The sequence below is a fragment of the Antechinus flavipes genome, chromosome 3, assembly GCF_016432865.1.
Source record: "Antechinus flavipes isolate AdamAnt ecotype Samford, QLD, Australia chromosome 3, AdamAnt_v2, whole genome shotgun sequence".
Classification (NCBI taxonomy): Eukaryota; Metazoa; Chordata; class Mammalia; order Dasyuromorphia; family Dasyuridae; genus Antechinus; species Antechinus flavipes.
In genome coordinates, this window is record NC_067400.1 from 630,182,053 (window position 1) to 630,197,727 (window position 15,675).

The window sequence follows — 15,675 nt, forward strand, 5'->3', positions numbered from 1 at the left end:
ATTAATTTATAGAGTTAGAAAAAATAGTAACAAAATACATCTGGAGAATCAAAGGTCAAGAAGATCAAGGAAACTAATGAAAATGATATAAAAAACAACAACCTAGAAGTATCAGATATAAAACTGTGCTATAAAGCAGCAGTCTTCAAACTATATGATTTGGATGTAGTGGATCAATGGAATAGGCTAGATGTATATGACACAATAATCAATGACTATGGTAATTTACTATTTGATAAACCCCTCAAACTCCAGCTTCTGGGTTGAGAACTCAGAATAGATAGCATAGATCTGGAAACCAAGCTGTGACACACATGTTTTTGTGAAATGACCAAACAAATGATAGTTTGAAAATATACTGGAAGATGATGGAGCCATAAGAAATGATGAACGGTCCAGATTCAGAGAAGTCTTGGAAGAGATTTCTGCACTGATGCAGGGACAAATGAGAAGAAACAGAAATCTATGCTGTAGCAACAGATTCCAGCAATGAATAATAACACTAGGGGACAGTAGTTCCTGAAATCTTTTGTTCCTAGAACTTCTTTCAAGATGGTCAGTTTTTCTAGAATGTAGGTGATATTATGTAATAGCTTCAAGATGACTTGCAAGGACTATGCTGAGGGATCAGGTTTTTCAGAGAGCCTGCCATCTGCACTGGAAGAACACAATGTCCTCTGGTGCATTGTACAAAAGGCATATGAAGTATGCCCTGAATCCAGGGCTAGTACTCTATTCACATGCTCCAAAGTGCACTTTTCAGGTAGACAAAAATGTCTTGTGCTTTAAGACAAACATAATTGAACAAAGTTTTCCTCCCTTTCTTTTTAGAAAAGTACTTGCTAAAACAGAGAACTTCTCATATTGTTTTTCCCAGCCTCTTTAATAAAGCATATCTAGAGTTGTGGAGTGTTTTTTGAATTGTTTCTATTTATTTCTTTAAAAACATTTCTCTTTTACCAAGGAGGCTAACTTTCCTAATATAAATCACCCCCAAAATATGGAGGATAATTTCTCTGATAAAAGGCTAAATTTAGAAACTACTGGTAGGGAGAATAATTTCATAAAAGGCTTTTTCTTCTCCAAAGTGGAGACTTACCTAAAACTTGAAGGAATTTTACAAACTGGCACTTAATATCTGCAGAGAAATAAAAAAAAAAATTGGTCTTGCTGCTCACCTTCTCAAAGTGGAGGCTTACCTTAGCTCAGAAGACCTAGAATTCAGGACAGAGAAAAATCTGCCCTCCCAGATGATCCTCCCAGGAGAAGCTCCTTGGTGACTAAAGAGTTCTCAGGGAATTGCAGGAAAAGGCTACTATTGGAAAGCTGGGATCAGTCTCTCAGGTTCCACTTGAGGTCATCACCTGTTGATTTCTTCTCCACAAAAAAAAAAGTCTGAAACGCAAACTTCAGACAATAAAGTAATAGTCTATTAATTATCCTTAAATCAGGTCAACGATTCCCTCCATCCTTGTGACCCAGAAGAAAATTTCCAGAGCATCCTTATAAGCAAAAATGAGAAACATCAGGAATGAAGTTGATTGACTGCCTGTATTTCCCCCTGCCTCCCAGAATCCCTGGATCATTGTAATTTTTAAAAAAGCTTAAGGAAAAATTATCCAAATTAATAAAAGTGTTGAAAAGGTTCTGGAAAAACACATACATTAATTCATTATTGGTAACATTGTGAAGTTCCCCCCGCGTCACAGAATCTTTGAGTTAATTTTGCCACAAGAGGGCATATTTCTTTTAAGAAAGGAAAGACCCATGTGCACAAAAGTAATGATACCAGCTGTTTTTGTTATGTCAAAGAACTAGAAAGTAAGATGTGATAGCCTACAATAAATAAAGCCACAACTGAAGAAATTTTGGAATAATAACCTAGCATAATATACAGGCAATTTTGGTGAAAACTGGAGTAGTTGTAAGGATTAATGCAGATTACAGGGAGTATTTGTTAATGTTAAAACATTGTGAAAATCAAGAACATATATATATATATATATATATATTTTCCTTGAACTGATAATTTGTTGTTACATATTTTGAAACCATCCTGGAAAGCAATTTGGAACTATGCCCAAAGGCAAAGGGCTATCAAACTGTGTATATCCTTTGACTCAGCAGCGCCATTACTGGGTCTGTATCCCAAGGAAATCATAAAGGAGAGAAATTGACTCACATGTCCAAAAGTTTGTAGTAGCTATTTTTGCAGTAGCAAAGAATTGGAAGTGGACTGGATGCGATGCGTATCAATTGGGGAATGGCTGAATATGTTGTGGTATATGAAGGTAATGGAATATTATTGTTTTATAAAAAATGATGAACAAGTTGATTTTAGAAAGGTTTGGAAAGATTTACACAAACTGATGCTGATGAAACAAAAAGAACTAGGAATACATTGTATACAGTGACAACAAGAATGTATGATGATCAATTATGAAAGATTTGGTTCTTCTCAGTGTTCCGACTCTGGAATCTTTACAAACTGTTAAGTCATTAGAATTGATAGAGACAATAATTATCTAATTTAGCATGGTTCAGTATGATTGATCTGATCCTACAAGGAGATGTTATGGGCCAGAAGAAACAAGATACTAAGATACTGAGAAACAATGCTTGTGTTCACACCTTTACTCATTAGACTTCACACATTTACTCATTGAACTTCACACATTTGGGAGATTTCAGAGTTTAGTATGAGATATACTGAATTCACACCTCCCTTAATCCCTGCCGCCAGAAGGAGGAGTCAACCTTTGGGAGATCATATATAAAGGGGCTCTTAACTTGGGGTTAGAGAGTTACTTCGGAACATTCCCAGGGGTCAGAGAAGAGCATTCTGGGAGGAAGCCCACAAGCCCTCTCTCCGAGGCAAGAGAGATTCCTTGCATCTTCCACCTTGGTGCTGGCTAAAGGCTGAAGGACAAACCTTTGGATTTGGAGACATTTGGAGGGAGCTCTTGCAACAAAGCAGAGAGCCTCTAAGAAAATTGACTGGGCTATTTTGGAGGAAGCAATAAAAGATTTGAACTTTTAGCATTTGGGTGATTATTACTTTCAACTGAAACTAAGGCTGCCTCTAGAAAACCTCCCCAAGAAACCTGCTCACTCCCAGAGAAAACTATTATTATATTTTAAAGAAGAAAAACACCACAATTCGGTGATCCAAGGCAATCCCAATAGATGTTAGACAGAAAATTCTATCCAAATATCCAGAAAAAGAACTAAGGAGAGTGAATGTAAATCAATATATGTTCACTTCTTTTTTTTTTTTTTTAATCTCTCCCATGGTTTTTCCCTTCTGCTTTGATTTTTCTCTTCCAACATGATTCATAAATCCATGTGAGTTAAAATAAATAAATAAATAACAAAAAAAGAAAACATTTCATATACCTTTCCCACCTCCCTCAAATTGAAAAAGACAAAAAAAAAACAAATATCAATAATCAATGCAAAATTCCTGCATTGTCTTATTCCAAAATAAATTTGTGTAAGCAAATATATTTTTGAGCAATTCTCATTTAGAAGATATCAAAAGTCTTTTTCCATTCTAATCTCTGTGACACCTTGCTCATGTCTTTTTTTTTCCTGTGACATTCATCCTAACTTGATGTAGAATCCTCCCTCCTATTCTTTAAATGATTAATTTCATTTTCTGTGCCTTTTCCTTAATAAGATTTTTCCCTATTTCTCTTTATCTTTCTCACTATTCAAATCTTTTATTTTTGGATTCATGGCACTTACACTGGATTAGACCTTTTTTATTCTCATGTTCCTTAAGGCATTAGGAGATATTTTGTCTTCCTCTTTCTAAAGAGGTTCTGCTATTGACTTGAAGATTGTCCTTGGCACTCTTTTTCTGTTATTTTTCATTCTGAAATGTGAATTCTTGCAGGTTATGAAAATTACACTTCCATTTTGTAGAGATCTTTCTATGCCTTGATAGTTTCATTCATTTTGATTATTTCCTATCTTATGATCAACTTTTCCATTTGCAAAGACCTCTCTTCCCCAGATTCATGCCCTTTCACTTCTCTGAATCTCAAGAGCTACCAGAAGATCTTGATTTCCCTTCCCCTCAAATAGGATGACTGAACCCCCTAAGTAGTTAATTCTAGAAGATAATAGCCATTATAAGTTCCCATCTTTACAAGGTGATCCTTTATTAAAAATCTGAAAAAAGGGAAAAGGACCTACATGTACAAAAGTATTTGAAATAGTTCTTTTTGTGCTGGCAAAGAATTTGAAATTGAGGGTATGTTCATTAAATAGGGAATGGCTGAACAAATTGTGATATATGAATGTAATAGAATACTATTGTGCTATAAGAAATCAGAGGCAGGTGGGCATTAAAATAAAAACAAAAATCTTGGAAAGACATGAATTGATGTAAAGCAAAGTGAGCTGAACTGGGAAATGTTGTAGAACAATTTTGTGTGATCAGTTAGGATGGATTGAGCTTTTCTCAACAATACAGTGATCCAAGATAAGTCTGAGACATTCATGATTGAAAATAGAATCTATACCCAGGGCAAGAACTGATGGAGTCTGAATGCAGATAAAAACATTGTATTTTAATTTTGGTTTTTATGTTTTCTCCCTTTTCTTTTGTCTCTTTCTCAACACAACTAATATGGAAATATGTTGTACATGATTGCACATCCATAACCTATATCAAATTGCTTCCTGCCTTAAGGAAGTAGAAGGGAGAAAATTTGGAACTCAACATTTTATTTTTAAAACATGAATGTTAAAATTTTCTGTACATGTAATTGGGGAAAATAAAATACTTTTTAAAAAAAAAATAAACACTTCATCTTTCATAGGTGTGCTACCAAGGATAACGTGAGAAGTAACTTGGGCAAGCTTGCTGGTTGCTGTGGATAGAGAATCTGCCCTGGAGTCAGGAGGACCTGAGTTCAACTCCATCCTCAAACATTTAACACTTCCTAGCTGTGTGACTCTGGGCCAGGCACTAAACTCCAATTGCCTCACTAAAAATAATAATAATAATAATATAATAATAATAATAACTCCAATGGCTTGGGAGGGATGGTCTTAAATTAAATATCTTCAGAGGCAAGTATACTATAAAATAAGAATACTTGAAATTAATACCTTCCCTTTTTATGCCTCCCAAAACTGCATGTTCCTCCCTTGACACTCCATTAGCTGAGTACCTGAAGTCACCACCTATCTGGAGTGCTTAATCCCCACAAGTGAGTGTGAGTCTCCACTCCTGGTTACATCATTGCTTCATTCTTGCCTTCACCTTATTTGGGGATAGTTGAGTCCTTCTTCTATTGCCTATTGGCTAAATCTGATCCCATCTGCAGAACTGGATTGCCTACTGCCCCCCACGTCTAAATCTACTCTGCTCGCATCACCATACATCTTCCTTTCAAATCCCCACTTCTAATTATAATTTCCAATTTGTAGTTTATTCTAAATTCCCATCCTTGATTATATTTTATAATCTTTTTCAAGTCTGAGTCTTCAACCCCTGATTGTATTTTCCTTTTATTAGTTCTGTTTCCTTGTTCTGCATCCTAGTTAGATTTCAATTTTATTTTTCTAATTTAAATTTATTTTCTGTATTTCACTAATTTAATTTATGTAACTGTGGAAACTAACCCCTCCTCCCATCCAATTCTCACAATACCTTGTTCTAACACTGAAGCAAGATTTCTGTTTCTAATTTCTACATGACTTTTTTTTTTTTTTTTTTTTCTGAGGCAATTGGGATTAAGTGACTTGCCTAAGGTCACACAACTAGGCATGTTAAGTGTGAAAAGTCAGATTTGAACTCAGATCCTCCTGACTTCAGGGCTAGTGGTCTGCTCACTGCACCACCTAACTTCCCCTCTACCATGATGTTTTCAGCCATAAGGACAAATGCCTTAGCTCAGATGAACCAGGGACCAAGATCAGCTCCCACATTGAAGCAAAATTCTTCAACATGAAAAGGCTAAAAGGCCAGAGTAAAGCACAAGGAGCCTTGGTGCAGGATCTTTTTGTCTGCAGGTGATTGTGCACTTCCTGCAGCCCCAGAAGCTGAGCTGTAACAAAGCATGGCTGGATTCAACACCTTGGAATGCTGGCTGAAGAAAGAGACTGTGTTATGGCTCCTCATTAGAGCCACCGCCTGTCATGGGATCTCTCCAGGAACTGAACTGGATTCAGTTAACTGACTTCCGAGGCTTTGAAAAAGAAAATACAGAATCTCAGCTGAAGGGGATGGACCTCCACAGGCCTCAAGTTCAGGCCTCCTCATTTCACTTCCACTTGGGAAATTCCAGGAATTCCATAATATTTTTGAGCAATAATGGATGCCTCTGTTTGCTATTGAAAAGCTCTTCAAAACCAGGACCCAGCTAATTGTCCAAGGGATCATCCAGGGTGCCTCTTCCCCAGCACTGAGCCGCCAAAGTAGCTTTTTTGACTCCTGCTCCTCTGTGATCCTCCATCCCCAGTCTTTGTTCTTATTGGCTATTCCCAGGGTTAGCAAGCCATCCCTCTTAGAATCTGAGTTTCCTTGAAAAAACCTAAAAAAGCTCTTAATTCTCAGCCCAGCACTGAGTTTTGCCATGATGTCAGGCAGATATATAAGTATGTAAATATATGTTTGTATGTGTGTGTATTTACACATCTAGGGAGGTAGGGGTGCTTGTTTGTGTATATTTGTGCACACTCCTTTCGGGGTCATTTCTTCCCCAAATGTTCCCTTTCCTCTCCAGCTCAGGTGCCAAAAGCAAGGTGATTCCCTCTGTGCTCCAGTATCTGGATGATGGGGGTCAGTCTGTGCCCTAAGGCCCCCTCTTCAGCCCAGGACTCTTCTGAATCCCGGAACCCCTCCCTGGCCACCCCTCCCCATAGCTGGAAAAGGTCCAGAAGGGTGGGGGCCATCCTTAGTGATAAAAAAAAAAAGCTAAAAGGGTCATTGAAGATTTAGTTCTGAGAGACTGAGCTCCCTCAACTTTACAGCCCTCCTACACTCAGTCCTCCCCGGTCTCTTCCTTAATTTCCCTCCATCCTTGTGCCTCAGGATTCACAAGTTCTGCACTTGGCACCTCTCCCCTTCCAATGAAGACAGGATATTGAGGGTAGAAGCAGGAAATTAGGGGAGCCCCCAGTTGGTTGATCAGCCTAACCCCTAGACTTGGAAGGAGATATGAAGGTTGAGAGATGTCAGAAAATCAAGGCAAGAAGAGAAAGGGCTCTAGTTGTTGGATAGGATAAAAGAAGGCCAAGCACTGACCCAAGGGTAAAGGTTTTCAGGTGAAGGACAGTTGGGGGGGAGAAAAATGGGGGGAGGAGAATGACTAGAAGAGCTTGGATGGGCATATCCTTGTGAGGAAGGAGCTGGTTGCAGCAGGAGGTCATGGGCAATATCTGACAGCATATAGACTGTGGGAGGAGAAGTACCAGGGAAGTATTGGGAAGAGGAAGGATGTGTATTCTTAAAACAGTTTGGTTCCCAAAAAGTTGTTTAAAGATGCTAGATAGAAGCCTCTGAGAGAACTGGGACGGAGGAAGGTGAAAAAGAGCTTTTCCTAGCAAAAATAGAGGTTGATTAAGGTATCATATCATTGTGATCCTAGAGGCCCAATAAAGGAGTTTGGGGCTCCATCATCTTATATAAATAGGATAGTCTGGGAGGACTAGCTTCCATATAGTATTTAATAATAGACTGCTTTATAAAGTCCACATCAGGCTCTTTATTTTTTTTAACTTAATTACTTAAATAAAAGTTATAAAACAAATTGCTCTGTGTACAGCAGAACAAAAGAGAAGATCAAAATATAGAGTAATAAATTTCCATTTCCTGAAAGTCTATATAATAAATACTATTCATGTTTAGAGCAGTCCATCTTTTATTTGGTTACTTGTAGGTTTTCTTTCTTCTTTATTTTTCCCCCTTACTCACCTCCCTGATCCAAGAAGGTTACATATACTATGTATGGGTGTGTGTGAATGTGTGTATGTATGTATATACCTACATATGCATACATAAAAATATGTTTTCTTAACTTGCTTGGGGATGGTGGGAGGAATGAAAGTGGAGAAAAAGAATAAAGTAAATAAAGTGTGCAGCAGAGAACCAAAGAACAATTTACAAGGAAGTAAAGAAAAAATGGAAATTCAGGAATATAATTTCTTCTACTAATATATATATATATTCCCCCCCACCCCAATCTGGTAATTTGTTGTGATATATTTTGAATACTCCCTGATGTTCTGCTGAGCACATGACAATGTTCTCTTTTGTTTTGCTTTATTTTGTTTTGTATTCTTTTTCTGTTTTTCTTTTTTCTTACTTTTTTTTCAAAGTGGATTAAACAGAAAAAAAAAAAGGCTATACATAAACAAAAAGAAATACAAAGACAAATTCTATGTGACTGTGTATACATTGTGTAACTGTAGCAGATGAATTTTACTATCCATCTTTTTTCATGGTGAATTTTTTTGTATTTTGAAGATACAAAATATCTTACCAGGAACTCTGTTGGCTCACAGATAAGTGCAGGAAAGATTTACTTGTTGCAAGAATGGGTGCCTTTAAGAATATTCAGGAAACTTGGTTCTGGGTCACAATGATGGAGGGATTAGTTGACCCAATTTAAGGATAATTAATAAACTATGACTTTATTCTCTGAAGTTAGTGTCTCTTTTTTCTTTATGGAGAAGAGATCAACAGCTGATGACTTCAAATGGGGTCTGAGAGACTGACACCAGTTTTCCAATAGTAGCCTTTTCCTGCAGTTTCCCTGAGAACTTTTCAGTCACGGAGGGGCTTCACCTGGGAGAGCTCTTTTCTGTCTTGCATATGGATAACATCTCGGTTTCCACATCTTTACAACAACAACAACAACAAAAAAAAAAAAAAAACAAGAGCTATCATTTTGTGCTGTAAAAATAGATCTTTTTCCTCTTTTCTGTAATTTAAAAACATATTGTTGTGAACTGATGCTAAGTGAAATGAACAGAACCAGGAGAGCATTATATACTTCAACAACGATACTGTATGAAGATGTATTCTGATGGAAATGGATTTCTTCAACAAAGAGACCTAACTCAATTTCAATTGATCGATGATGGACAGAAGCAGCTACACCCAAAGAACGAACACTGGGAAATGAATGTAAACTATTTACATTTTTGTTTTTCTTCCCAGGTTATTTTTAACCTTCTGAATCCAATTATTCCTGTGCAGCAAGAGAACTGTTCGGTTCTGCACACATATATTGTATCTAGGATATACTGTAACCTATTTAACATGTATAGGACTGCTTGCCATTTGGGGGAGGGGGTGGAGGGAGGGAGGGGAAAAATCGGAACAGAAGCGAGTGCAAGGGATAATGTTGTAAAAAATTACCCTGGCATGGGTTCTGTCAATAAAAAGTTATTTAAAAAAATAAATAAATAAAAATAAATTAAAAAAAAAAGAGAGAGAATGAGTTGGCTCAAATTTGTAATTGTTATACATGATTCACTAGGTGGATTTTTATTTTATCTTATTTGTGTGTATGTGTGTAAATAGTATTTTACTTTTTCAAATATGCCTAAAAATAATTTTCAACATTTAATTTTGTAAGATTTTTGTGTTTCAAATTTTTTATCCCTCCCTCCTTACCTTTCCTCTCCTCAAGATAGTAAGTAATCTGATGGAGGTTGCACATGTATAATGTGTTTGAACATATTTCCATATTTGTCATGTTATATAAAAAAATACCCCAAAAGGGGGGAAAACCATGAAAAAGCAAAAGGAAAAACAAATAAACAAAAAATACAAGAGAAAATACTATACTTTGATCAACATTCAATCTCCATAGTTCTCTCTCTTGATGTGGATGGCACTTCCCATTGCAAGTCTACTGGAATTGCCTTGAATCACCTCATTGTTGAAAAGAGACATGTACATATCATTGATTATTACACAATTTTGATGTCACTGTGTAGTGTTCTAATTCTGCTCATTCAGCATCAGTTCATGGAAGTCTTTCCAGGCTTTTCTGAAATCATCCTGTTGATCATTTTTTTAGACAGCAATAATATTCCATTCCATTCATCCACATATCATAAATTCTTCAGTCATTCCCCAATTGATGGACATCCACTCAATTTCCAATTCCTTGCTACTACATCTTTCCAAGTCTGATAAGATTTTTAAGACCTGACCTTTTGCCGAGATACAAAACTGCTAAGGCCCAAATAATTTCTTAGATAAGGAATATTTATAGTCTCCTTTGTATACTTCCCAAACAGATAGGATTTGTTATTATTATTATTAATTTTAAAGCAAAACAAGCTAACTAAATGCATAACCTGATAAACATTGTAAGAAATATTCCAACAGCTTAATTCATCATTTTGCTGCATCTACATCAAAATAAGATTCACTTTCCTAACTGAATCAGCCTCAAGGAATTATTTTTCAAATGAACATGTATCACAATACAAAAATCAGTAGAATCATAATAAATATAAATAATATAAACTCATTGCCAATCTAAAATTAATTCAGTTGAGAGTAATTCTGAATCACCTTACAAAGAAAATAAATTTATCCATTTATGACTTTGACACTATAATCTGATTGCATTCAGATACCAGTCCTTTTGATCAAAAACATCATAAAGATGTTTTGTATTCTTGTCTTCATAATTTCTCTACATAGTGTGGTAATGCCCAATTTTCAGAATATTTTTCTTTAAGGATGATCCACCTACAGAAGGCCAAATATCACAGTATCCTAAGAGAAGAACACAGGTGATTTTCAATAATGCCACATAATTTATTTTAGGATAAATTCAGTTCCATCATAACTGGATTTACAATGACATATGGCTTATTATACAAAAATCTCAATGTTCCTAAGAGCCAATAAAATTATAGGTCCTACTTTTCTGGGTTAGTCTATTGTGAAAGTTTTATTGTGGCAGATTTTCTTTTCAGAAGAAGGATCTGAGATTCAAAGAAGGATGGAAGGAGAATAAAAGAGGATGGGCAGATGAAGGAGGAGGAGCTCTCAGGGGAAACCTGTCCTGGGCATTTGGCCCAGGTAGAATTTGAGATCTGGGATGGAAGTTGGCAGACCAGGGAAAAATCAAGACAGAAGAGGGGTCATTCCCATGGCCATGGCATTCCAGCTAATGAAAAACAGGAATAGAGACACAAAGAGGACAGGGTTGGAATTTCTTATTCTGAGTATGAATGGAGAATATGATCCTATGTTTTAGGCTGCAGGTAGAGAGAGCCACTGGGACCCTCCCAGAAAGGCTGCAGTCACTGACTCTTTTCATTTCTACCTTTCTGAGCAACCTCTGTGTTGGATCATTACTCCTGGCAGATCCCCTGGATGAAAGAAGTAGCCTTTTAGGATGAGATAATTATCTCCTACAAATCTAATGCTAGGCTTTCAGTCCCCAGGTAGGTCTAAGCCAAGAGATCATAGAGGCTGGATGGTATGTCTATACGCTAACTGACTCTTCTTCAAAGAACTAGAAGTGGTTTACGATATTATCATCATACCATATTTCCTGCTTCACTCAGCTCTCTAGAGCCCTCACCAGATGCCCTGCTTTTCTTACTGGGGAGAGTTTTCAAATGATCCAGCTCTTATCCCCTAGCTGTGCTTTTTGGCCATCTCCTCCCAACTTCTTTCCTCCTTGAATTCTGGGAAATACAATCACATTTTTTGAGCTCATAACCCTTATCTTTTTTTGATAACACCTTTTTATTTTTCCAAATACATGCAAAGATAGTTTTCAACATTTACTCTTACAAAATCTTATGTTCCAAATCTCTCACCCTCCCTCTCTTATCCCCCTCCCCAGATAGTAAGCAATCCTCTAAAAGTTAAACATGTGCAATTCTTCTAAACATATGTCCATATTTGTCATATTGTTCAAGAAAAATCAGATCAAAAGAAAAAACAAAACAAAACACAAGAAAGAGAAAAAAAAAAAACCAAACAAGTTAAAGCACCGGAAAAAAAAAAGAAAAGGTGAAAATACTATACTTTGATCCACATTCAATCTCCATAGTCATCTTTCTGGATGCAGATGGCTCTTTACATCACAATTCTATTGGGATTTCCTTGAATCACTTCATTATTGAAAAGAGCCATGACCCTCACAGTAGATCATCATTTAATCTTGTTGCTGTGTATAATGTCTTGGTTTTGCTCACTTCAGTTAGCATCAGTTCATGTAAATCTCTCCAGGCCCTTCCAAAATCAATCTGGTGATTGTTCTGGTGATAGAACAATAACATTCATATGCCATGTGGGTTTATTTTATATCCTGCAACTTTGCTAAAGTTGTTCATTGTTTCTAGTAGTTTTTTAGTTGAATCTACAGGATTCTCTAAGTGCATTATAACATCTGCAAAGAGGGATAATTTTGTTTCCTCATTACCTACTCTGATTTCTTCAATTTGTTTTACTTCTCATTGCTAAAGCTAACATTTCTAGTACAATATTGAAAAGTAATGGTGATATTGGGCATTCTTGTTTCACTTCTGATCTTAATGGGAATACTTCTAGTTTATCCCCATGACATATAATGCTTGCTAATGATGTTAAATTGATGCTATTTATCATTTTAAGGAAAATTCCATTTATTCCTATGCTCTCTAGTGTTTTTAAATTCCGTAACTCCTACCACTGAGACTTTCACACAACAAATGGGGAAAGTGAATTTTTGGGAAAATACACCTGACTCCATTTGAGACTATATTGACTATTCTTACATCAATGTATAGTATGTCCCGTTCAGTACCTCCCTTCCCCCAGTTTCTTTAAGAAAGCTCCTAAATCAATTCCTGTTCTGTTATTGTCTAGTAAAGCACAAAAGATTCATCAAAAGCTGATTACTGGATTAATCAAGTATTGTTTTCTTTGGACAGGTATAATCATGCTAAATCATGCTAAAGATTTTTCTAATTCTGTACTTTGGGCTGTGGGAAGTAGAACCACATCTTTTTCTTTTGTTAATAATGTACCTTTTCTTTTCTCAGTGCCCCAACCTGATCTTAGCCAAAACTTCTTGGGTAACATCAATTGACAGGACATCAACTCTTCCTAAACAAAGGAGCCACATTTCCAATGCTTATTGACTTAATCTAAAACATGGCAAAGGAAAGGGAGCAATGGTGTGACCTAAGCCAGAAGGAAATGGGCAGCGCCAGGGAAATGATTCCTGCCCTGCTGCCAATCCTGCCAAGGATCCCCTCCTTCTGACAGGAGTAATCTTCCTGGGCTCTCTTGGACTCCCCTTGGGCTGAGGCTGCTCAACTCTGGGGAGAGACTGTACTCACCTAGGACGAGGGGCTCTGGCTGCCAGGGGCCATGTCTCTGGTTCCGGGCTTGGATCCTCTGCCAGCCGGGCTGGGGAGGGAGAAGGACCTCAGAGAGGGAGGACATGGTCTGAATCTTCTCTATCCAGACTGAATGCTGACCTGCCCAATGACAGAAAGAACTTTCAGGGCAGGTACAAAGGCCCTGCCATGCCCTCAGGGAAGAGGCTCACCCCAGAAGAAGGGAAGCAGGAAGGGTCAGACCTGGAAGTAACTTGGGAATGAGCAGGAAGAGGACTTGCCTCCCTCCTTGTCTTTGACATCATGCCCCTCACCCAGCCTTCTACAAAGACCAGGAAGCAAAAGGGTACTGTGGATCCCAGGGGGTATTGATGTGGAAAAGATTCCTTTCTAGATTCCCAGCCTCTCCTAGTTAATAATGTAAATTACCCTTTAACTCACAAATCCTGGTCCCTTTGAATTCCAAGAGAAGATCTGACCTGTTCCTAGCCCCACCCAGATCTGAGCTAACTTTGAAGCTACACCCAAAAGCCCCTCGAGCTAAGTCTCCCATTATAAAAGGGAGACAGTGGGACCCCCTCTTTGCAGAGATCTCAAACATGCTACCCATGTGAGGACCCTCTGTCCACTGGACTCTTTGTCCAGTGCCCTCCTTATCTCTATCTTCACCTATCTCCTTCCTTCCAAACCTAATAATACTCATTTATCAATCTAGTTCTCCAAACCAATAAATGCTTTTATTGGGAACTCGCGCTGCTACTAGATCCCATTTACTGCCGTATCCTTGCGCCGAATCCATGGGGGTTTGCTTGACTCCCTGTACCCTAAACCTGCCACTAGACCTCAACTAAACCCTAATTTCATTTAGGTACCCCAAATCTAGACCTCAACAGTATGAGACCAGGTAGAGTCTCAGTAACCCCTGACCCAGAGCTCTCCCTCCATCTGATACCGTGGGGAATGTGCATTTCAAGAAGGTGTGACCTACAGTGAGTGAGTTCTGACACCCCAGAACTTTTGGGATGTGATCCTGAGTCTGCACTTGGTGGTAAACCAGCTCCTGGCAAGCCGGGGGACACTGATAAGAGATCAGAGGGGGAAAAATGAGGCTCAATAAAAACATTGGCCAGAAGAAGTGGAATGCAGGGAGGAAGGGCCCTGGGTCAGAGCTAGCTGGGACCTACAGATGCAGAGATGATTCCCAGAAGGAAGAGAGATCTCAGCTCAGAGGGAAGGAGGAAGAGAGATCTCAGCTCTGGGGGAAGAAGGAAGAAATCTCAGCTCTAGTGCAGCTGCTTTAGGCCACCTCGCTCTGGGTAGCTCCTGTTAATCTGCTCCACCCTGTCCTGAATCTCCTGGAATGACCCTCTCTCTCCTCACCTCCTCCAAATACACACACACACACACACACACACACACACACACACACACACACACATATATATATTTATATACATATATACAAATACGGACAAGTATATACTTACATATCTGCTTGGCTTCTTGACATATTGCTCAGTTCACAATTAAGAGCTCTTTAAGAGCTTTTCTTTTTTCTTCTTTTTTTTTCCTTCTGAGGCAGTTGGAGTTAAGTGACTTGCCCAGGGTCACACAGCCAGGAAGTCTTAAGTATCTGAGTCCAGATCTGAACTAGGTCCTTCTGATTTCAGAGCTGGTGCTCTATCCTTTGTGCCACCTAGCTGCCTCTCTTTTAGAGCTTTTCAACAAAATTCAAACTATAATTTTGAATCTGAATAGCATTTAATTTTTCCAAATACATGTAAAGATAGCTTTCAACATTTCTTTTTGTAAGATTTTGAGTTCCAATTTTTTTCTCCCTTCCTCCCTTTACCTTGCCCCTTCCCAAGACAGCAAGTGATCTGTTATAGATTAAATATATGCAGTCTTTTAAAACATTTCCATACTACAAAATAATTTTTTAGCTACTTGGTATGGCACTGAATAAGTAAATTTAGATAAATGTCATTTTTATTATATTAGCTCTATCTATCCATGAGCAATTAATATTTTTCCAATTTTTTAGATTTTATTTCTGTGAAAAAGTGATTGTAATTGTGTTCATAAAATTCTTAAGTTGGTTTACTACCAAATACATTATATTATCTAGTTATTTTAAATAAAATCTCTCTTTCCATCTCTTGCAGTTGTGTCAGGAACACATAGAAATGTCAATGACTTATGTGAATTGATTTTATATCCTGCAAAAGTTGTTAATTTTTTCAAATAAATTTTTAGTTGATTCTCTAAACATAAACATATCATCTGTAAAGAATAATTTTGTTTCATTACCTACTATAATTTCTTCAATTTTTCTTCTCTTATTGTTAAAGT